Source organism: Delphinapterus leucas, chromosome 3, assembly GCF_059928025.1.
Source record: "Delphinapterus leucas isolate spDelLeu-1000000601 "Yukka" chromosome 3, BTC_Dleu_Yukka2, whole genome shotgun sequence".
NCBI lineage: Eukaryota > Metazoa > Chordata > Mammalia > Artiodactyla > Monodontidae > Delphinapterus > Delphinapterus leucas.
Window position 1 is genome coordinate 92,107,782 of NC_143131.1, and position 26,059 is coordinate 92,133,840.

Below are 26,059 nucleotides of genomic sequence, written 5' to 3' on the forward strand. Positions count from 1 at the left end.
TTTTACATTTTTGGGGGGTTTTTTGTTTGTTTGTTTGTTTTGCAGTACGCGGGCCTCTCACTGTTGTGGCCTCTCCCGTTGTGGAGCACAGGTTCCGGACGTGCAGGCTCAGCGGCCATGGTTCACGGGCCTAGCCTCTCCGCAGCATGTGGGATCTTCCCGGACCGAGGCACGAACCCCTGTCCTCTGCATCGGCAGGAGGACTCTCAACCACTGCGCCACCAGGGAAGCCCTTGGGTTGTTTTTTGTTCAATTCCCTGCTCAAAGGTATTGATATGTTTACTTCAGTTTGGGTTCCTTATTACATTAATCCTAATACTCCTTTCTCCTGACAAAAATAATCAGGAAAAAAGGGTAACATGGATGCAAATGGTACCCTTTTGGGTGTAGCAGGGAGAAACAAAGTAGCCATGAACCATGAGGGAAGAATTAAGTACATATACATCTCCCTGAACAACTATAGCAGGAAGATGTTACAGAGAGTTGAATATTGAACTAGAGGATCTTTATGAATTTTTTCCTCACGTTTCACACCTGGATCTAGTGTTTACTGACACTGTGTTTATTAATGACTACAAAGACTCAATTTATATTTTGCTTTGATAAAATATTATATCTTCCATTTTAGGATGATCCAAACACCAGGAATAATTCAGGGAGAGAACACCATCACTTTAACATTTTCAGAATGCTATATTCACTGAAAGGAGACATAGTGCCTTTATGAGATGTAAGATAGAAAAGGTTTTCCCCCTCTGTGTGGGGGAAATAAGTCAGTCAACTACAGATCTAAGCGATAACTGATATACTCTGGTTGAAATCACTTATCTTCAATGATTACTACAAAATCCCTGGAGGGAAAAATTAGAGGCTTATGGAAAGCAAGCTAAAACTCTTTGGAAAGAACTCATACAGTAGCATACAACTATCACCATGCAGGATTTTAACTCCAAGAACCAAAACATAATAAGAGCTACAAAGTTATTGTGATGGATAAATTGTTATAAAAACACAAAATATAATGCAAATATGAGATTGACCATGCCAATGAGAAGTCCAGTTTTCAAAATCACAAGTATAATACATAACCAAAGACCACTGGAAGCAGACACTTTTGGGGGGAGACCGAACAGCTGACAATAATAACCTTTCCTTAACAACTGCTTTCCTCCTGCTCTTCATAGGGTCTGTATCATGTAACCCAAACCCCCTAGTTACCATTGATTGAACTAGGCATGGACACCTGTCCAAAGCTGGGTCACTCATAATCTCTCTCCTAGGAATTTAAAATTGGATTTTAGAAAAAAGCCGATCACTTTGGATTTAACTCTTGAACAGAGGAAACAAACTTGCAAGCTGTGAGGTGGCCATTTCCGTGGAAAAGCTCCAAAAACCAGTGTGAGAGAAGAAAAAAGAGACGAAAACACAGCCTGGGTGGCTAACTGCTTTCCACTTCTTAGCTGCAATGGAACGTTTCCTGCTCTGGGGTTCCTTGCCCTATCTACCCCCCACCCCCAGATATCGACCTAATAATTTCCATCTCTCTGGCTTACACTAACTTGAGTTATTTTGATTACTTGTGATCAAAAGAAATATGACTAGGATACAATCATTCTCCTGCTCACAGTGCACTTTGTTTTCAGGTCCAGTAAAGGAAGGAAGGAAGTAAAACCCCCTGAACTGGGGCTATATATGCCTAAACCATTTTTGTGCCCTTGAACTTTACAATCAGGAAAAAAAAGATATACGTCCCATTTATTTTCTATCTGAAGAGCTTAACACAGTTCATGGCACACAGTAGGCCCTTAAAACAATTTTTTGAATGAGTGAGAAGGAATATATTCTCATCAAATTTACAGATAACCCCATGGAGAGAATTCTGCTTCAGACTTTGGAAAGTTGAAATCTAAAGATTGGCTAAACGCATAACTCAATAAAAGAAAAAAGAAGCTATCAGACAAAACGTCTGTCATGTTACTACCAGCACTGGATCTACAAACCAACCTGAATATGCACCTCCAGATTTGAAGGAAGATGAATCCTTCCTATTATAAAACTGAAACCTTCCACTTATCTTCTGGGTCCCTCACCAGTTCTACCTTCTCTTTGAAGTTTTCTACTCTTTAATGAATCTTTAATTTCACACTCTTTACTGGATCATTCTCACCAGCATGCAAACACTCCCTTTTGCCTTAACAAACACACACATGTATTCACACACACTAACTTGACCTCATATCCTTTCCAGTTATTGATCCATTTCTCAATTCTCTTCATGGAGAAACATTATAAAATTTTCTATCCTCTCTAACTTTTCACATAGAATTGCATAAACCATTGCAGTAGGGCTTCCATCACCACTGCTCTTTGAAACTGCTCATCAAAATTATCAACAACATGCATGTTACTAAATTCAAAGGATGTCATTTTATCTTTTATTCTTATTAACTTCTTAATAGCAATTCACTTAGTTGACCAATCCCTCCTTCAGATTCTGTGACAGCATACCATTGGTATTTTCCCACCATCCCTGGCAACCCTAAGAAATCTCCTCTACTGGTTCATCTCATCTATCTGATATCTAAATTTTGGACTGCCTTACAACGAAGTCCAGTCACTCTTCTTCTATCAATCTATGAAGAAAAAGATCTAGATTGTCTTGTTCAGTGCCTACTTACAATACTGGTCAAGAAGCGTTGGTTAAATGGATAAATTAGTGCCATGTGTGCAAGACCTCCTTCTTTTATCTATTGCCTTTGCCATTCGTTCTTACATTAGTATGTGCCCACAGCTGGTTCTGTGGGCACACAGTAATGCAAGAAAGAGGCTTTCTAAATTACGTTTCTAGGGAACACTGATTTTGGGTAACATCGAAGACAGTTTCCTGAGCTCTGACATCTGCATTTACAATGGTTGGCATCAGGACTTTGAGGTAGCAGTCAACATCATCAAAGGTATCCAGAGCCGGAGCAGAGAATTATTGAACGGTCATGACAATTGAGGGACTTGTTCCCGAGGATCCTTGAGATCTCCCCAGGGAAATTCCTGAAATATTTGAAAGAAACTGAAAGAGAGGCTAGAGTGCCAACAATTTCTATGGTAGAGAATAAAAATGGGCAAATGACACTGCTGAAATTGTAACCATCCCTACCTCTTGACTAGCACGGCCTGAGAAATACAAATGATTTATCCGTTGTCTAGGTACTTCATCATCTGAGCACACTTGAGAATCTCTGACATATACCAAAGTTCTGGTTTATTTGGTTTACCCTACAGTACTTCCAGAAGGCTGAGGTCTAGATAAAATGCACTTTTATAAGGCTGGAGGCTTCTCTGTACAGTTAATTGCCTACTATTTTATGGATGGGCTAAGAAGAGTGAATTGTGGTCCCTGAAGAGGACTATTAAAAACAGATTAGCAGAGAAAGTGAGTGAAATTGTCTCCCAATTCTTTGTGACAAATAGTAGAATATATTCCACTAAAATGGGTAATGCAAGGCATGAATAAGTTTCACCATGTAGAAAAATATCAACTATAAATTATTCAGCACAAATCAATGTTGAAAGATACTTTAAAGTTAATTAATTCTCCAAAATCGAGATAGATGCAGAATTTTACATACAAGATTCCTACAGAGAAGATGATCTGTCCATCATCACACTTCAGAAAATTCCACTGGACTCTCAATCAGAAAACCAAAGTTCAAATTATGACTCATTTCAGTTATTTTCCATCACAATTACAATACAACCCAAACTTTGCCATGGTTTACCCACCATAGGCCTTGGGGCCTTTGTGACAACTGTTACTTCTGCCTGGAACTCTTTTCATCCACCTTGGTTGGGGCCTCTATTCACAGCTAGCTCTTCCTACTCAACAAGCAGGCCGCAGCTCAAATATCTCCTCTACAGAGCCACCTCCCTGACCGCCCACCTAATGTAACCCCTCAACCCTATACACACGAGATCTCATTATCCTGTTGTATTCCCTTTAGAGGCTTATCACTATCAAAACATGTCATATTCATTTATTTGGTTTCCTTGTTTATCTCCAGTCTCCCCCAGTGCAATATAAAATCCATAAGGTAACAATCTCTAATCTCAAAATCTGTAACAATGTTTGGCCCATACTAAGTGCTGAGGAAATACTAATTTCATGACTGAATGAAAGAATTAAACGTAACCCATCATAATTAAACATCAGTCATTATCTATTAGTTATTCATTAAAAATAATGCAAGCACATGGAATTAAATTTTTATATATCATAAAATAAATAAAAATTTCAAACAGAATTGAAATAAAAAGTTAAAGTTGCTCCTTCTCCATACTTTACATTGGTCTTTCCTTAGAGTTGGCTATTCTTTAGTGTTTTCTCTTTTTGGCTTTTATTCTATCTTCTTAAATCTAAATAATATTCTTAAACTGTATTTGTTGATTTTTTAACTTCAGGTAGTATCTATTGACTCTCTTCTATAAAGAATTAGAAATCTCTTACAATACTTCCTTCCTTTTTCCTGCCGTTTGTTTTTACTTACATTTATTTTCTTTCTATTGATCATCTTCATGACTTTAACATAAGATATAAAAACCTCAATTTTGTATTGTTTTAACTTCAGAGAATAACTCCTAACTCTGTATTATGCAAGATGAGGAAAGTAGTATACCTCTTTCCATGTACATCTTCTTCCTCCTAACACTTCCCAAATTCTGTCAACTATTAGGGTTTTTTTAAATAGTCTTAAGTATAGCCATGACTTTTTCACACTTCGAGGATTGGTTAATTTGATTCCACATAACAAGCTCAAATGTATTATCTCTAGTGATACCCCATTAACCATGCCTTATTTTAATTTTCCTCATATTTGGACCTTGATTTTTTGGTACAGATTTTGTTTGGCTTTCATTTTTCCTGACTTGAAAAAAAAAAACTTGTGAAATTACTAAGATATTCGAAAATGTTACACATACTGTTGGTGAAAGGCTTCAATGTGTGCCAACTCGACTACAAGAACTGTCAATCCGAGATTTTTTTTTCATTGCAATCCTACTGATTTTTGTATTCCATATTCATTCGTTTCTGATTCCTTCCCTGTTTTCCTAGAATATTTCCACAAGGATTTTTTTTTTGAGATAAGAAGCATGGGAGTAAATTCTGAATGCATGTATGTCTGAAAAATCTATTCTGCTTTCATACTTGATTCATAATTGTACTGATTATAGACTTATAAATTTAAAATCCTTTCCTGTCATAACTTTGAAGGAGTCCATCATCTTCAAGTATCCGAAGGATGTGTCCACAGCCTGAAGAGATGTCTAATATCTTGACTCCTCTTCCTTTGTAGGGGACCTATTTTTGTTGTTGCTCTTTTTTTCTTATGGAAGTGTAGGGGTTCAGAACAAGCCTCTCTAAAATGTGCCACTTTTGCATGAGAATTATTTTGAGCTAAAGGCGATAGAGACCCTGTGGGTTCAAGAGAAACTACTGCCCCTCTCAACTACCTAGAAGAATTTAAATTGGGGATTTCCCCTGGAAAATAGTTATTATTGGAGGTAATTTTATCTAAGTGACCCTATGTCTATGGCAGGGCAAACATCTCATTACCAAACAGCTGTTCTTCTTATCATCCTACGAATAACCTTCTTGTCCTTGGAAGCCCCAGGCTCCTACCCCATTCCTTAGATCAGGATTGCATATATATACCTCATTTTACCTTTGACGGGGGGAGGGGGTCTCTGAACCTCTCATGTATGTGGGAGTCCCATACATACAAAATTAAATTTGATTTCTCCTGTTAATTTGTCTCACATCAATTTAATTCTTAGACCAGTCAGAAAAACCTAGAAGGGTAGAGGAATGTTTTCTTTCTCCCCAACAGATTTTAGGATTTCTCTTTATCCTTGTGTTTTAGAAATGCATGAAAATGAGTTCAAGATTGGGTTTTTGTTGTTGTTGTCATTTTCCCTTTCCTCCTGTTCTATACTCTGTAGAATTTAGCTAAATTCCATAAATACCCTTTTCTTTAGCACTGGGTATTTTTCTATTCTTTAATAATACTATTTTCTTCTCTCATTTTGTAATAAGAATTTTCATTCCAAATATATTGTTTTGACCTTGTGTCTTCTGGATTGATCTTCTAGAGCTCAACATTTTCTCTGTTTTTCAGTTTTTTTGTGTATGTTTTTTTTCTTTTCATCCTTGTTCTTTGTCTTGTTTTGCTATATGTTCTTGAGATTTTTCTCAACTTTTTCTTCTGGCCCTTCCATTTCATTTTTATTTAAGTAATAATGTTTTTTGATTTTGGGGAGCTCCTTCTCAGTCTTTGAAAGTTTGCTTTCACTGCAGTTGGTTTATTGTTCTTGCTTTATAATAGTTATACTACCTTCATATATCATTTTGAAACAATTAGCAAAATTCTTATAAATTTAAGAAGACCATATCATATATTGTCTAAACTGGGACACTTTTGACAGTGAAAGAGGTGTGTTATCAATCATAAACTAGGAAAACAGAAAGCAACATTATCTGGCAAACTGGGAGGTATTATTAGAATCATTTTTATTTTCTGATGACCTATTTCCTCTAAGTTAGATGTTTTGTTTGCCCTTCTTGATATGACTTCTTTGTGCAGCTATTTTTCCCCAAATGTCTGGTTATCTGTTTTAAATTGTTTATAAAAGAGAAGCTCTTTGACATAGTTTAGCATATGTAGGTTTTCTCTAACATCACTCACCTTTCCCTTAAATAGGTGAAGTAACCACAAGCTCTGTGATCTTGGGTGGGTTTTTTGGCCTGCAAACATCACTATAGGTACACAGGTAGGGAAGTGGCAAAGGCCAAAATATGGAGTCCTGTTCAGGAACTCTATCCTCACTCTGAAAGCCTTGACCTTCTAGGGCAATTATTCAGTTTCCTTAAGATTGTTTGTCTGATTTAAGCCTGAGGGCAATCAAATCTCTCAGTTCCTGTCTCTTCTCGCACACCTGCCATCCTTGCTCTCAGTAGTTACTGTTTTGCATTGGTTTTTCTCTGGGGAAGAAAAAAACTGGTTCTCACTTCTGCTTCAGTCATCTGTTGTATAGGCTTGGACTTCAGCTCCCTGTTCTGCATCTTATGCACCACTACAAAACCGTCTACCTATCATCTTCTTGAAATGTACCAAACTCTGACTGACTGATGTGTCTGCTATCATTCTCAGCACTTTTTTGCTACAGTAATTTCTATGTTTTTCAAAAGGAAGAGAACCAGTGTTTAATGCTCTATTATTCTCAGTGAAAACCTACCATTTAGCAAACATTTCCCAATAATATTTACTGGGTGAAATTTATTTCCCAAGTAAATTTAAGCACCAAGAACTATTTTATCATAGATGTAGAGCTACAATAATAAATAAGACATGGCACCTCAAAGTGCTCAAAATCTAATGAGCATTTTTTTTTTACCACTCTGAACTTTGATTCTTTAATATTTAAATGAGGAGGTAGGGCTGACTATGAATTTATCACTTTGTATGTATTTTTAGATCAAGAGCCTATAGGATCTTCCTCCAAAGTAGTATCTCTCGAGAAGAATCTTCTTTAGGTCAGTGTCCTGCTTTCCAGCCCACTGGAGTTGTAGCCCTGCCCCCACTGTAGGAAGGAGGCAACCCTGCTCCTTCAGTTCTGTGGGGTGACCACACCCCTTCAGCTGTGGGAGGGGGTGTGATCTGGTTCCTTTGGCTCTCACTGAAGGCCCCGCCAATGTGGCCCCCTGCATGGGCCCTGCTCTCTGAAACCAAAGGGGAAACAGCCTTGTCTGCTGGGCCTGTGGTGGGAGTGGCCACCCTAGGATCTCTGAGTTGCCTTCAGAGTCATTCTTTCCCTTATTTGAAGAAGAGCTCACATTTGCAGCCACATAGCTCTAAGGTATGGTCCTGTAGAATCCAAGAAGTCCGACAGCCTTCCTTCATTCTGTTCTACTTTCTCTGTCCCGTTTTGTTCAAACTGGCAATATCTCTGCTGGTATATTCCCATCTGTATTCCTGGCTTCTGCTTAGATGTCTGTTTAAGTCCATGAGTTACACTCATGATCTTTTCGTCAAATGGTTAATGTTCTCTTCAGAACATGCATTCTCGTTTGTTTTTTATTGTGGGATTTTTTTTTTTCAATATGGATAGGTTGAGAATTTTCTAAATCTCCAAATTCTGGTTCCTTTTTGATTAACAATTCCTTCTTCAATTCATATCTCTCCTTTAGAATTTTACTGTAACGTAGTAAGGAGGACCCAAGCTACACCTTTAATACTTTGCTTAGAAATCTCTGTAGCTAGATATCCCATTTCATCACTTACAAGTGCTACCTTCTACAAAACAGTAGAACACAATTCAGCCAAGTTCTTTGCATTTTACAACAAGGAGCACTTTTCCTCCAGTTTCCAACAACCTATTCATCATTTCTGCCTGAGACCTCACCAGAATGCCCTGTAACATCCATATTTCTACAAACAGGTCCTTCAAAGCAATCTCAGATTGTTTTCTAACAAAGCCTCAAAACTCTTCTAGCCTCTACACATAACTTTGTTCCATGGCCACTTCCACATTTTTAGGTATTTATTACAGCAGCACCCCACTCTTAATACCGAATATGTCAGCTGGGGCTGACATAACAAAACACCATAGAATAGATGGCTTAAACAACAGAAACTGATTTTCTCACAGTTCTGGAGGCTGGAAGTCCAAGATCCAGGAGTCAGCTGATTCCATTCCTGGTGAGCTCTCTTCCTGGCTTGTAGACAGTCGGCTTTTGGCTCTGTCCTCACGTGATAGAAAGAAACAGAAAGAGAGAGAGAGGGATCTCTGGTGATTCTTCTTATGAGGACACATCCCAGAAGATCAGAGCCCCGCCCTTTAAGACCTTATCTAAAATAATTTAAAATTAATTGGTTCCTGGGACTTCTCTGGTGGCGCAGTGGTTAAGAATTTGCCTGTCAATGCAGGGGACACAGGTTCAATCCCTGGTCCGGGAAGATCCCACATACGGCAGAGCAACTAAGCCTGGGTGCCACAACTACTGAGCCTGTGCTCTAGAGCACATGAGCCACAACTACTGAAGCCCACGTGCCTAGAGCCCGTGCTCCACAACAAGAGAAGTCACCACTATGAGAAGCCTGCACACTGCAACAAAGAGTAGCCCCTGCTCGCTGCAACTAGAGAAAGCCCATGCACGGCAACAAAGACCCAACGCAGCCAAGAATAAATAAATAAATAAATAAATAAAAAATAAAATAAAATTGCTTCCTTAGTCCAAATATAGTCACATTGGTGGTTAGGATTTCAATATATGAATTTTGAGGGTCAGAAATATTCAATCCATAGCAGGCATGTTCAGGTCTTCCAAATAGTATTTCCTATTGATTCATCTCATACTGATCCAGTCACAGCTTACATTCAGTACATAACAGGAATTAAAAAACAATACCAAAGAGAGTAAGTTAGATTCTACCTTCAAAGAGAGATCAGAAAAAGAAACAATAACTACAATAAAAGACAATATATTTTTTTTCCTTAAGAGAACTGGAGACAATGTGTCATGAGGTTTTAGTAGAAAGAAAAATCAGTAGAAGGGATTCAAAAAAGCTTTGTGGAGAAGGTCATGCCTGAGTAGGGACTGAGATTTCAGGTAGGAGGATTTCAGGATTGAAGGGACAGTTTATAGTGAAAGGAAACTGCATAAGAAAAGGATAAAAATGAAGAAAGTGTAGACTCAATAGGGAAACAAGTAATCCAATATTGCTAAAACACAGTTCGTATAAGAATGGAAGTAAGCAATAAAGCTAGAAATGAAGTAGGTAACATGTTATGAAAGTCTCAAATACTAGAGTGAGAAATTCATAATTAATTGAGTAGGCAATGTGAAACAACTGAAAATTTCTAGAGAAGAACAATGCGACCAGAGGCAGTCTTCATATTTTATAATTAAGTAGCAAAAATAGGAGCACATCTGCCAATTATAATTCAGCAAAGAGCAATGAAGAGGGTTGCAATTAAAAGTCTTTTGCAATGAAATTCACCTTAAACTCATGAATAGCTTAAGTTTTATAAGATTATCCCATAAAGAAGCCCAACACCCTCAGTATTACTATTTCCCATTATATTTTAGCATTTGAAGCAGTGCCTGGCACATAGTAGAAATGCAATATATGTCTTGAATGAATAAGTGAATACTATGAAACATTTACATAAAAACCTTAGTTATTCCTTAACATCACATTTTCTTCCCTCAAGAACACCAGATGTGCAGATAAGAAATTGTATTCCCTGCTTTATCATAAAGCCTTATCTGGTATTATTCATTGAGATATATTACTTTCCACCATAAAGGTTGATGCGACTAGCTCCTAAAATCTGCCCCTCATATGTGTATTTAAAAATTATAAATGGGGTCTTCCCTGGTGGCGCAGTGGTTGAGAGTCCGCCTGCCGATGCAGCGGACACAGGTTCGTGCCCCGGTCCGGGAAGATCCCACATGCTGCGGAGCGGCTGGGCCCGTGAGCCATGGCCACTGAGCCTGCGCGTCTAGAGCCTGTGCTCTGCAACGGGAGCGGCCACAACAGTGATATATATATAAATAAATCAAGCTAAAAAAACTCAAATAAAATGTCATATTTTCCTACATTAGAAAATGTATCTTAATAATAACCTAAAAGTTTAGGTTTATATTTTAGAAATCCAGATTTCCTTGGGGTTCTGTACTGAGATGTGGCTACACAGGAAGAGCCAGCTTCTGGCCCTCAGTGCATGGCACCCTCCCTTCTTTTTCCACATCCTGCCCCACAACAGGCCATTTGCTCATGCAGGTGGTCACCCAGCCTTCACAGCTAAGACTGTCATTCTACTTACCACACTTCTAACTGCTGTCCCTAGGCCACCCCTAAAGCCAAGGTACGGACACGCCAGCAGAACAGTCCAGCACTCAACAAGAGGGAGCAGAGAAAAGAACTGTGCAAACCCAAGAAGAGAGCTTAGGGACATCTGGATGGGAAAGCCTGGGGGTCCAGGTGTTCTTCATGTGTTTTACAAGAGAATGGATAGGCTACTTCTCTTCTGTTGACTGAAAGAAAAACGCACAACGAAAGAGTTGTGACTTAAGTTTTATTGAGGATCTTACTGAGGACTATATACCCTGGGAGACATTCTCTTATATACCTCTGAGGAACTGCTCCAAAGAGGCAGTGGGGGAAGCCAGTGTATGTTGTAATTTTTTTTTTGGCTAGGGGATATGTGCACTCAAGTATACATCTTGGTAAAAATTATTGCCAGTCACAAAGAACAAATATCTGAAGTGAATGATTTTAGTGCTTTTCTATGTATGGGAAGATGCAAGGAGCTGGGTTCATTAAAATTCTTTATGAAAGACATCTAAGTATCTAAGGGTCCCGTTTGTCCAAAGCACAGAGCATCCTGTAATTGTCTTTCATTTCCTGTCTAAAGCACAGAGTGTTTCTTGCTGTTATCACCTTAACCTCTTCCGTCTAAAGCACAGAGTGCACTGTTGCTACTGCAGCGGGTTAATCTTTGCAGACTTGGTTGGTGAGCAAAATGCTCTTTGCTTTTCTTTGTTTGCACTTCCTATTGGCCCCACAGACACCTAGGCCTGTGGGCCTGCGTCTGTCTGGAAATGACTCAGAGTTGGGCTCTCAACAGCATACAGCCAATGATAGCGGCCTCTTGCTCAAGTTTCGGAGTAAGTATCACCTGGAAGATACTTCAAATTTCAAAAAATACTTAAGTGGAAGGTAAAAGGAACCTGTAAATGTATTTTAATGGCTATGGTGCCCACAACTTAAGCACTTTAAGGGGAAGCAGAAAAGAGGAACCCTTGTAACAGCACATTTTGGAATTAAGTATTACATAGACATCAGTTTGGATTACCATGCAGGGTGGGCAGAAAGAAGATCCAATAAATAAAACAGAGAAGAGGTACACTAGATGAAAGTCTCCTATTAACTAGAAATATAATCAAAGCTTTGTCCATCAATACAATCTCCAGTTGAAGATTTAAGCCAAGGATTCAATTTTTATTTCAGTAGACAGAGCAGTTAGATCTGGCTATATTTCACCTTTTTCAAGGATGCAAAAAGGAAAACAAAAAAATAAAGGAGAGACTTGTGGAGGAAAAAATGGTGTAAGGTAAAAGGAAATACATCCTGAGGGGTTTCAAAAGGTGTGTTATCAGAATTAGAAGAATGTGTCTGAAACCTGGCTCACATCCTAGAAAGAGTAAAAGATCTGGCCTCTATAAATTGGGAGATGAACATATAAAGGGGAAAATACTGAAATGAAAAGGAAACAGAAAAATGAAAATTAAATAAAAATTTAAAACAAAAATAAATTAAAAACAATGAAATTGAAACAGGAGGGAAGGGGTCAGGGCACAACCTTTAAAAGAATGACATAGCCATAGGACACGACATAAACTGATTAGAACCAAATGGGTCCAAGATGGTGGACAAGTCGACTTCCACTAGACCTTGAGCCTCAGTATACACTCTTTGTAACACATCAGCAAGCTAAATGACACACCCACAGGCTCCATGACAGTTCCAAAGCCAACCATAAAGGTCAAAAAGTGGGCGGTAGCCCAATTTCTAGAAATCCCCACCCCTTCCCCAAAAGAGCTGGAATACTCCTCTCACTCATTAGCCTATGAAATTACCCACCCCTATACAAACTGACAACCCCATACCCTGGTGCCACTCTCCCCTTCTGAGATGGCCCACACTCTGTCTGTGGAGTGTGGTTCTCTCTAAGTAAATTCACTTCTTACCTATCAGTTTGTCTCTCACTGAATTCTTTCTGCAATGAGACATCAAGAACCTGAGCTTCATTAAGTCCTGAGACCAGGTGTGTGATCTCAGTTAAGATGGTGGGTTCAAGTCCCAATCTGAGTTGCACAGTTTCAAAATGAAAGATAACAGAATAAGATGAAAAAGAAGATGAGTGTGATAAAGGATTTCAGAAAATCTAAAACCATAATATAACAACTAACCTAAAATGAAGGAAGTCAAGAGTAAAATCAAAATCTTGGACACGTGCATCACTGAATATGAGAAACTTACTAAGAATACAGAAGAAAAATGAAAAGAAATTAAAACAATAAAATATAATATTAAGTTATTCTACTTAATAACTCCTACAGTAAAACTGAATTAGAAATTATCTAGATGTTAAAAACAATGAAAATGCTAAAATTGAACTCAGGAAAACTCAGAGCACTAAGAGTATTTTTAAATACAGTAAACAGAAAATAAAGAAGTAAACGTTGAGAATAACAGAAGCTAGGAAAAGAAAAACAAAATGTGCCCACAAAAAGCAGGAAAATAAAATAGAATTAAAATTTAAAATTAATAGTAAATTAGAAAACATAGGGTAAATATGTAAGTTCAAGAACTGGTTCCTTTGGAGAAAATTACACACTATGAAATGGCAAGAGTAACCTAAAAAAGCAGGGGAAAAGGCACAAATATACAACAATTAGAGTAAGAAATAACGATGAAAACTACCGTCTACTTGATGGCTGTGTGCTGGAAACTTTGTTGACTGATTTACAATCATTAGCACAATCAACCAGATAGATATCATTTGTATTCCAATTTTCAGGTGGGTAAACAAGCCTCAGGGCATTAACAAATGTGTTCAAGCCACAAGGCAAGCAAATAATAATGCCAGTACTGAAACTCTGCAGATCTGTAGCCTGCAATCCCAACCATTATGAAGTCAAATACCAACTTAGAAAAAATTATTTAAGTTATGACAGAAAACTATGTGCCACTCGACTGAAAAAGACTTCAGAAAGAAAAGAATACATTGCTAAGAAAACATAAATTATCAAAAGGTATGAAAAATTCAATAAAGAGACCAGCTGAATTTAAAAAACCAACTTAAAAACCTATACTTCAAAAGCTCTGAATCCAGGTATTTTTAGAAATAAGTTCTAGAATAACTTCAACCAGTAGATCATCCCTATCCCACTCATTTTCCAGAGCAGACAAAGATGAAAAACTACTCAACTGGTATAAAACCAATCTAATTAGCTGATGTCATAGACCAAACATGAGTGCCATGAGGAAAATGAAATCAAAATTTAATTAGGAATACCTATACAAAATTTACAAATACGTAAAACGTTAGAAATTGAATCTACCAATGCAAAGCTTTCCCACTAGAAATGTCCAGAAAATTGTTAATAGCTGTGCTGCAAACTAGATACAGGTGTGCTGGGGAGCAGTGGTTTCTGTCAGCCCAGGAGACAGCAGGACAAGGCTTGGGTAGCTCGAGCCCAACACTTTGTGCCTCAGACATTGACAGTCTTGTTGGCAGGGTGAGAAAATCTGAGCTAGGTAGATGAGTGGGGTGAAGGTAAGCCATAGGGGGTTTCCCTGGCAGGAAACTAAATAAGAAAAAAATTTTTAATTAATAGTAACATAGAAAACAAAGAGAGTAGGAGAGAACAACAGAGCTGTTGCCTCTGACAGAAAGCAAAATGTGGGATGAGTTTTGCTAGCAATTGCTGTTCTGCTACAACCTGCTGAGCGTTGCCAAGGAGATGCCACCACCTGGATATCGACTTCAGCAGTCATATGCCTGCTCAGGGATAGGCAACAGGTTCACCAAGGCAGGACAGAGGTATCCTGGGGGCGCACCTCCAAGCTGTGGACCCAGTGTCCTTGTGGCTCAAGTTTTTCCGAGGGCTTCAACCCAGTGATGAGGGACTGTTCTTAGAATGGATATATGTTCTTCAAATAAAAGCCTCACCATTATTTTGAAATATTTAATGTTAAAAAGTTTGAATGGATTCAAAATTCACTCTCAATTATCACAAGGAATGTCAACATTATATGTCAATGAAATAAAAGGTAGTAAATCTTTAGCTTGCAAAACAATTTCAATTGTTAAAATATAAACATTTTTAATGAATATAAAATGTTTTAGAATTTAATCATCTACCTGTATGAATAAAGTTTCTGGTTGATGACAGTCTACAAGAATTTAAAGAGAACATCACCAAGGCTTCCTGACGGAACTGTGTATAACCATTTCAAACATAAATTCCTGAAATATATTTTGCCAGATAAATAAGTAGCTCATTTAAACAGTAGCTCATTGAAATATATAAAATATGAATTACTACTATTTTCTGCCTTCAGTTGGCAAAGATGAAAAAGGATAACCACATATAATTTGGATCCTAACAACCACAATGACACACCTCTGCGTACAGCCTGGAATTCTTAAGAACTGAACTTAAAATAATAATTGGAAGAGGGATCAGAGATGTATATTCAAGGTTGTTCAGCTATCTTTTAACAACAAAAACCTAAAAAAACAAACAAACAAAACCCTCAATGTCCAACAATAGAAAACTGGTTAAACATGATATACCCATAATATTAAAACACTATATAGTTAATTTTTAAAATAAAAAGACTTTAAAAGACTTTTATAAGACTTTTAAAAGACTTTATATTTTTGAGCAGGTTCACAGAAAAATTGATCAGAAGGTATAGAGAGTTCCCAGTTACCCCAAAGTCCACGGTTTACATTAGAGTTCACTCTTGTACATGCTATGAGTTTAGACAAATGTATAATGACATGTGTCCATCATTATAACAGACAGATACATTTAACGGATATTTTCTTATTTTACACAATCATCGGTAATTTCCTTTTCACTAAATATCTGTTTAGGTCCATATAGACACACCTTACATTTTGATAACATTATAGAAACTCATGAACATCTGTACTTTAATTAGAAATGCTTTATTGATGGACATTTAGTTTTTAGTCTACATTTTTTACCACAAAAAGGGTACAATATATATTCTTGCTCATATATATTGCCATTTCATGTACAAAGTTCTGGAGATCATATGTATAACGTCTAGGTGGTACAGTAAAAAGATCATTGTCTTTGGAAACATAAACATTTTTCTTTCAGTTACAGTTGCATCATTTGCAATTTAAACAACTTTGACCAAGTGAATGGTTGCATCATCAATAAATTGGTGGCAATGATAATCTCCTCACAAGATTCTGAATATAGAATTACATATATAAAGTTTATTATATTTTTTTCTATTTTTATTTTTTTAACATCTTTATTGGAGTATAATTGCTTTACATTCTTGTGTTAGGTTCTGCTGTATAACAAAGTGAATCAGCTATACGTATACATATATCCCCATATTCCCTCCCACTTGCGACTCCCTCCCACTCTCGCTATCCCACCCCTCTACGTGGTAACAAAGCACCGAGCTGATCTCCCTGTGCTATGTGGCTGCTTCCCACTAGCTATCTATTTTACATTTGATAGTGTATATATGTCCAGGCCAGTCTCTCACTTCATCCCAGCTTATCCTTCCCCCTCCCCATGTCCTCGACTCGATTCTCTACGTCTGTGTCTTTAGTCCTGTCTTGCCCCTAGATTCTTCAGGACCATTTTGTTTCTTTTTTTTTTTTAGATCCCATATATATGTGTTAGCATATGGTTTTTGTTTTTCTCTTTCTGACATACTTCTTTGTATGACAGTCTCAAGGTCCATCCACCTCACTACAAATAACTCAATTTCGTTTCTTTTTATGGCTGAGTAATATTTCATTGTTTATATGTGCTACATGCGTCGATGGGTACTTAGGTTGTTTCCATGTCATGGCTATTGTAAACAGAGCTGCAATGAACATTGTGGTATATAACTCTTTTTGAATTATGGTTTTCTCATAGTATACGCCCAGTACTCGGATTGCTGGGTCACATGGTAGTTCTATTTTTAGTTGTTTAAGGAACCTCCATACTGTTCTCCATAGCGGCTGTATCAATTTACATTCCCATCAACAGTGCAAGAGGGTTCCCTTTTCTCCACACCCTCTCCAGCATTTATTGTTTGTAGATTTTTTATGATGGCCATTCTGACTGGTGTGAGGTGATACCTCATTGTAGTTTTGAGTTGCATTTCTCTAATGATTCGTGATGTTGAGCATTTTTTCATGTGTTTGTTGGCAATCTGTATATCTTCTTTGGAGAAATGACTATTTAGATCTTCTGCCAATTTTTGGATTGGGCTGTTTGTTTTTTAATATTGAGCTGCATGAGCTGCTTGTATCTTTTGGAGATTAAGCCATTGTCAGTTGCTTCATTTGAAAATATTTTCTCCCATTCTAAGTGCTGTCTTTTTGTCTTCTTTATGGTTTACTTTGCTGGGTAAAAGCTTCTAAGTTTAATTAGGACCTATTTGTTCATTTTTGTTTTTATTTCCATTACTCTAAGAGGTGGGTGAAAAAGGATCTTGCTGTGATTTATGTCATAGAGTGTTCTGCATATGTTTTCCTCTAAGAGCTTTATAGTGTCTGGCCTTACATTTCGCTCCTTAATCCATTTTAAGTTTATTTTTGTGTATGGTATTAGGGAGTGTTCTAATTTCATTCTTTTACATGTAGCTATCCAGTTTTCCCAGCACCACTTATTGAAGAGGTTGTCTTTTCTCCATTACATACTCTTGCCTCCTTTATTAAAGATAAGGTGACCATATGTGCGTGGGTTTATCTCTGGGCTTTCTATCCTGTTCCATTGAATTATATTTCTGTTTTTGTACCAGTACCATACTGTCTTGATTACTGTAGCTTTGTAGTATAGTCTAAAGTCAGGTAGCCTGATTCCTCCAGCTCCATTTTTCTTTCTCAAGATTGCTTTGGCTATTTGGAGTCTTTTGTGTTTCCATACAAATTGTGGAATTTTTTGTTCTAGTTCTGTGAAAAATGCCAGTGGTAGTTTGACAGGGATTGCATTGAAACTGTAGATTGTTGTGGGTAGTATAGTCATTTTCACAATGTTCATTCTTCCAATTAAAGAACATGGTATATCTCTCCATCTGTTGGTATCATCTTTAATTTCTTTCATTAGTGTCCTATAGTTTTCTGCATACAGGTGTTTTGTGTCCCTACGTAGGTTTACTCCTAGGTATTTGATTCTTTTTGTTGCAGTGGTAAATGGGAGTGTTTCCTTAATTTCTCTTTCAGATTTTTCATCATTAGTGTATAGGAATGCAATAGATTTCTGTGCATTAATTTTTTGTTCTTCTACTTTACCAAATGCATTGTTTATTTCTAGTAGTTTTCTGGTAGCATCTTTAGGATTCTCTATGTATAGTATCATGTCATCTGCAAACAGTGACAGCTTTACTTCTTTTCCAATTTGTATTCCTTTTATTTCTTTTTCTTCTCTGCTTGCTGTGGCTAAAACTTGCAAAACTATGTTGAATAATAGTGGTGAGAGTGGGCAACCTTGTCTTGCTCCTGATCTTAGTGGAAATGGTTTCAGTTTTTCAACATTCAGGATGATGTTGCCGGTGGCTTTGTCATATATGGCTTTTGTTATGTTGAGGTAAGTTCCATCTATGCCTAGTTTCTGTAGAGTTTTTACCATAAATGGGTGTTGAATTTTGTTGAAAGCTTTTTCTGCATCTATTGAGATTATATATGGTTTTTCTCCTTCAATTTGTTAATATGGTTTGTCACATTGATTGATTTGCATATATTGAAGAATCCTTGCATTCCTGGAATAAACCCCACTTGATCATGGTGTATGATCCATTTAATGTGCTGTTGGATTCTGTTTGCTAGTATTTTGTTGAGGACTTTTGCATCTATGTTCACCAGTGATATTGGCCTGTAATTTTCTTTTTTTGTGACACCTTGGTCTCGCTTTGGAACCAGGGTGATGGTGGCCTCATATAATGAGTTTGGGAGTGTCCTCCCTGTGCTATATTTTGGAAGAGTTTGAGAAAAATAGGTGTTAGCTCTTCTCTAAATGTTTAATAGAATTCACCTGGGAAGCCATCTGGTCCTGGGCTTTTGTTTGTTGGAAGATTTTTAATCACAGTCTCAATTTCAGTGCTTGTGATTGGTCTGTTTATATGTTATGTTTCTTCCTGGTTCAGTCTTGGAAGGTTGTGCTTTTCTAAGAATTTTTCCATTTCTTCCAGGTTGTCCATTTTACTGGCATAGAGCTGCTTTTAGTAATCTCTCATGATCCTTTGTATTTCTGCAGTGTCAGTTGTTACTTCTCCTTTTTTATAACTAATTCTATTGATTTGAGTCTTCTCCCTTTTTTTCTTGATGAGTCTGGCTAATGGTTTATCAACTTTGTTTATCTTCTCAAAGAACCAGCTTTTAATTTTATTGTTCTTTGCTATTGTTTCTCTCATTTCTTTTTCATTTATTTCTGATCTGATCTTTATGGTTTCTTTCCTTCTGCTAACTTTGGGTATTTTTTGTTCTTATTTCTCTAATTGCTCTAGGTGTAAGGTTAGGTTATTTATTTGAGATGTTTCTTGTTTCTTGAGGTAGGACTGTATTGCTATAAACTTCCCTCTTAGAACTGCTTTTGCTGCATCCCATAGGATTTGGGTCATCGTATTTTCACTGTTATTTGTTTCTAGGTATTTTTTGATTTCCTCTTTGATTTCTTCACTGATCTCTTGTCATTTAGCAGTGTATTGTTTAGCTTCCATGTGTTGGTATTTTTTACAGTTTTTTTTCCTGTAATTGATATCTAGTCTCATAGTGTTGTGGTTGGGAAAGATACTTGATACAATTTCAATTTTCTTAAATTTACCAAGGCTTGATTTGTGACCCAATATATGATCTATCCTGGAGAATGTTCCATGAGTACTTGAGACTAAAGTGTATTCTGTTGTTTTTGGATGGAATGTCCTATAAATATCAATTAAGTCCATCTTGTTTAATGTATCATTTAAAGCTTGTGTTTATTTTCATTGTGGATGATCTGTCCATTGGTGAAAGTGGGGTGTTAAATTCCTCTACTATGATTGTGTTACTGTTGATTTCCCCTTTCATGGTAGTTAGCATTTGCTTTATGTGTTGAGGTGCTCCTATGTTGGGTGCACAAATATTTACATTGTTATATCGTCTTCTTGGATTGATCCCTTGATCATTATGTAGTATCCTTCTTTGTCTCTTGTAATAGTCTTTATTTGAAAGTCTATTTTGTCTGATATGAGTGAGAATTGCTACTCTAGCTTTCTTCTGATTTCCACTTGCATGGAATTTCTTTTTCCATCCCCTCACTTTCAGTGTGTATGTGTCCCTAGGTCTGAAGTGGGCCTCTTGTAGATCGTATATATATTAGTCTTGTTTTTGTATCCATTCAGCCAGTCTATGTCTTTTGGTTGGAGCATTTAATCCATTTACATTTAAGGTAGTTATCAATGTGTATGTTTCTATTACCATTTTCTTAATTGTTTTTGGTTTGTTATTGTAGATCTTTTCCTTCTCTTGTGTTTCCTGTCTAGAGAACTTCCTTTAGCATTTGTTGTAAAGCTGGTTTGGTGGTGCTACATTCTCTTAGCTTTTGCTTGTCTGTAAAGGTTTTAATTTCTCTGTCGAATCTGACTGACATCCTTGCTTGGGAGAGTAATCTTTTTTTTTTCTTGGTAATGTATTTTTTTTAACATCTTTATTGGAGTAAAATTGCTTTTAAAATGCTGTGCTAGTTTCTGCTGTATAACAAAGTGAATCAGCTACACATATACAGATATCCCCATACCTCCTCCCTCTTGCATGTCCCTCCCACCCTCCCTATCCCACCCCTGTAGATGGACACAAAGCACTGAGCTGATCTCCCTGTGCTATGTGGCTGCTTCCCACTCGCTATCTATTTTACATTTGGTAGTGTATATATGTCCATGCCACTCTCCCACTTCATCCCAGCTTACCCTTCTCCCTCCCCGTGTCCTCAAGTCCATTCTCTATGTCTGTGTCTTTATTCCTGTCCTGCCCCAAGGTTCTTCAGAAACATTTTTTTTTTTAGATTAAACATATATGTGTTAGCATAGGGTATTTGTTTTTCTTGGGTAGAGTTATCTTGGTTGTGGGTTTTTCCCTTTCATTACTTTAAATATGAACTGCCACACCTTTCTGGCTTTTTTTCTGGCTTTCAGCAGAGTTTCTGCTGAAAGATCAGCTGTTGACCTTATGGGGATTCCCTTGTATGTTGTTTGTTTCTTTTCCCTTGCTGCTTTTAATATTTTTTCTTTGTATTTAATTTTTGATACTTTGATTAATATGTGTCTTGTCATATTTCTCCTTGGATTTATCCTGTATGGGACTCTCTGTGCTGCCTGGACTTGATTGACTATTTCCTTTCCCATGTTAGGGAACTATTCAACTAAAATCTCTTCAAATATTTTCTCAGTCCCTTTCTTTTTCTATTTTTCTTCTGGGACCCCTATAATTTAAATGTTGGTGCCTTTAATGTTGTCCCATACGTCTCTGATACTGTCCTCAATTCTTTTCATTCTTTTTTCTTTAGTCTGCTCTGCAGTAGTTATTTCCACTATTTTCTCTTCCAGGTCACTTATCCATTCGTCTGCCTCAGTTATTCTATTGATTCCTTCTAGAGAACTTTTTATTTCATTTATTGTGTTGTTCATCACTGTTTGTTTGCTCTTTAGTTCTTCTAGGTCCTTGTTAAATGTTTCTTGTATTTTCTCCATTCTATTTCCAAGATGTTGGCTCATCTTTACTATCATTACTCTGAATTTTTTTTCAGGTAGACTGCCAATTTCCTCTTCATTTGTTTGGTCTGGTGGGTTTTTATCTTGCTCCTTCATCTGCTGTTTGTATTTCTGTCTTCTCATTTTGCTTACCTTACTGTGTTTGGTGTCTCCTTTTTGCAGTCTGCAGGTTCGTAGTTCCTCTTGTTTTTGGTGTCTGCCCCCAGTGGGTAAGCTTGGTTCAATGGGTTGTGTAGGCTTTCTGGTGGAGGGGACTGGTGCCTGTGTTCTGGTGGATGAGGCTGGATCTTGTCTTTCTGGTTGGCAGGATTGCGTCCAGTGGTGTGTTTTGGGGTGACTGTGAAGTTATTATGATTTTAGGCAGCCTCTCTGAAAATGGGTGGGTTTGTGTTCCTGTCTCGCTAGTTGTTTGGCATGGGGTGTCCAGCACTGGAGCTTGCTAGTTGTTGAGTGGAGCTGTGTCTTATCGTTGAGATGGAGATCTGTGGGAGGGCTCTCGCCCATTGATATTGCATGGGGCCAGGAGATCTCTGGTGGAGCAATGTCCTGAACTCGGATTTCTCACTTCAGAATCTCAGGCCTGACATCTCAGCATCAAGACCCTGTCAGCCATATGGCTCAGAAGAAAAGGGAAGAAAGAAAAAGAAAGAAAGAAAGAAAGAAAGAAAGAAAGAAAGAAAGAAAGAAAGAAAGAAAGAAAGAAAGAAAGAAAGGAAGGAAGGAAGGAAGGAAGGAAGGAAGGAAGGTAGGAAGGAAGGGAGGAAGGAACGAATGATGGAAGGAATGAAGGAAGGAAGGAAGAAAAGAAAGAAAGTGAAAGAGAAAGAAAATGAAGTTATTAAAATAAAAAATTAAAAAATATGCTATTAAAATTTAAAATATAAAAAAGTAATTAAAAAAAAAGAGAAGAGAGCAACCAAACCAATAAACAAATCCACCAGTGATAACAGGTGTTCAAAACTAAACCCAGGTAAACATAAAAATCAGAAACTAGTCAGTTGCATACAGGAAACCCCAAGTCTATAGTTGCTCCCAAAGTCCACCGCCTCAATTTTGGGATAATTTGTTGTGTATTCAGGTATTCCATAGATGCAGGGTATATCAAGTTGATTGTGGAGATTTAATCCGCTGCTCCTGAGGCTGTACAGAGAAATCTCCCTTTCTCCTCTTTGTTCGCACAGCTCCTGGGGTTCAGCTTTGGATTTGGCCCCGCCTCTGCATGTAGGTCTCTGTCTGGCGTCTGTTCTTCACCCAGACAAGAGGGAGTTAAAGGAGCAGCTGATTAGGGGGCTCTGGCTCACTCAGGCTGGGAGGAGGGAGGGGTACGGAATGCAAGGCGAGCCTGCGGTGGCAGAGGCCAGCATGACGTTGCAACAGCCTGGTGTGCGCCGTGTGTTCTCCCAGGGAAGTTGTCCCTGGATCATGGGACCCTGGCAGTGGCGGGCTGCACAGGCTCCCAGGAGGGAAGGTGTGAATAGTGACCTGTGCTTGCACACAGGCTTCTTCATGGCTGCAGCAGCAGCGTTAGCGTTCCATGACCATCTCTGTGGTCCGTGCTGATAGCCGTGGCTCGCGCCCATCTCTGGAGCTCGTTTAAGTGGTGCTCTGAATCCACTCTCCTCACGCACCCCGAAACAATGGTCTCTTGCCTTTTAGGCAGGTCCAGGTTTTTCCCGGACTCCGTCCTGGCTAGCTGTGGCACATTAGCCCCCTTCAGGCTGTGTTCATGCAGCCAATCCCAGTCCTCTCCCTGGGATCTGACCTCCAAAGCCTGAGCCTCAGCTCCCAGTCCCCACCCGTCCCGGAGGGTGAGCGGACAAGCCTCTCAGGCTGGTGAGTGCTGGTCGGCACCGATCCTCTGTGCGGGAATCTCTCCCCGCTTTGCCCTCTGCACCCCTGTTGCTGTCCTCCGTGGCTCCGAAGCTTCCTCCACCCACCCACCCTGTCTCCACCAGTTAAGGGGCTTCCTAGTGTATAGAAACATTTTCTCCTTCACAGCTCCTTCCTAGAGGTTCATGTCCTGTCCCTATTCTTTTTTCTCTGTTTTTTCTTTTTTTCTTTTGCCCTACTCAGGTATATGGAGAGTTTCCTGCCTTTTGGGAAGTCTGAGGTCTTCTGCCTTGTTCTGTAGGAGCTGTTCCCCATGTAGATGTATTTCTGATATATTCGTGGGGAGCAAGGAGATCTCCACATCTTACTCCTCTGCCATCTTGAAGGTCCTCCAACACTATGTAGTTATTAAGAGAGATTTAGTAGATGTGTTCCAGTTATCTATTGATATATAACAAAACATTCCCAAACTTAACTGGCTTAAGACAACAATAACATTTATTTCCCTCACAAGCTGCAATTTGTGCAGGGTTCAGCAAGAACTATTGCGTCTGCTCTACTCAGATTCAGCTGTGATAGCTCGAAGGCTGGGAACTAAAATTATTATGTATCTGGTGATTCACGCTGGGGCAACTCTTCTCTCTCTCTGTTATTCAGCATGGTCTCTCCAGCATGGCTGCTTCAGGATAGCCAGACTTTTTACAGGTCAGGACTCCCAAGGTAGGTGCATTCTCCAAATGATAAGGAGCCAAGCAGAAGTCGTGCTGCCTTTTACAACCTAGCCTCTACTATCACAGTATCACTCTGTCACATTATATTCCTTACAACCAAGTCACTAAGGCAGCCATATTGAAGAGGGAGAAGAATTATACTCCAAGGTTGGATAGGATGGGATGGGAGTGTCAACAAATTTACAAATATGTTTTAAAACATCTACATGATGTGTATTTACTGACATTTAAAAAGTCTTCATATATTATAAGAACAAATGTTACAAGACATATATACATGTTAGTTGCTTGCTATTTATATTTCAATGTATAAATATCTAGTAAACTTAATATAATCTCAAGGTTATGTATCAAAGCATTAGTAGTCTTTTCATGTGGGTAGAGGGCTTAGATGGCTGATCCATTTATTCTGGTTGTTCTGTGGTTTTTCTGTAATTCAACAAATATATGCCACTGTACAATTTAGAGGAAATACACAAATAATCTTTTGTGGAGCACTGGGGAGACATTCTTTTTCAGAAAAGGATTTTTAATATATGAAAAAGGAGGTAAAAGTTTTCACTAAACATTTAATTGCTTAGCAAGTTTCTGAGAGGTGGGTTCAGGGTTCTCCTTCATTTTTATTGTGGAGCTTCTCCTTAATCTTCAATCTCTTAAAAATATGCCAGTTCTTATTCAATTATTGACTTGGACACAATTAACTATTTGGACAAGTATGTATTCAATCCCTGCAGGAAATAGAGTGTTATCCTGAAGATTCGAAGTACATAGAAAACTTTAAATGGTGACATATCCTTAATATACTTCAAGAGTAATAGAGAAAAGAAGTTACAAAGATAAAAGAGACAAGAGCTGAAAAAGTATAAAAAGAAAAAAGAAGAAACATAGCAGGCATTCTTATATAATTAACTAGATTCTCTGCTCTAATTTCTTCCAAATTTACCTTCCTTAATTCAGATCACCAACATTTCTGGTGGCGAGAAAACGCGAAGTATTATATATAAATGCTTAGGCAAACTTCCAGCAAATATTACACATTGTGAATTTCCCAGTGTCAAAGAAGTATAGGGTTTGCTCCAGAAGATGACCCTGTGCAGAAACAATGTGCAAGCCTCAGGCCTGGCCCAGGCAGAACTGAGTAGTTGGGAAAGTTTGTTTCAGGTGCCCTCCCTCAACTTCTTTGACTGTACTTTTTCACCATGGTCCTTCCTTCTATGACCCCACAGACCAATGACCACATATTATATACTTAGAGACCAGGATCTTCCTCAGCACTGCATTTTCTTGATCTGTCTTCCCAGGAAGATTCCCTGATTTAGGATCTTCCCAGCCCAGTTAATCCTTCCCATCACCTCCAACAAACATTAGTCGTCATATAAGTCAGTTTTCACAAGGTCTTTTTCTTTACTCAGTGACATCCAGAGGTAAAAATGAACTCACACCTGTGATGAGTGAGGGGAATTCTTAAACTCCTCACTTATGTCTTCACATTCAACCAGTGTTCATATATTACCTATTTTCCATGTTTAGGAACGGAGACACAGAGTTGAATGAGCCTGGCAGGCAAACATAGTTATAATGCAATTAAAGTACTATTAAGAGATAATTATTAAAAAAGATTTATGAAAACACAGTGAATGCTTATGTTTTTTGGGAGATATTTTAAAGGTTGAGCTGAAACTGGAAGGATGATTTCTTTTAATTTATTATTTCTATTACATTTCAGCATTTTTTAAATTCTGAGAGAAGGGACTTCCCTGGCAGTCCAGTGGTTAGGACTCCACGCCTCCACTGCAGGGGGCCCCAGTTTGATCCCTTGTCAGGGAACTAAGATCCCACAAGCAGCGCAGAGTGGCCAATAAACAAACAAATAAAAAGACAAATTCTGGGGGAAGAATAAAATGGACAAGGATATTTAAGGAAGAG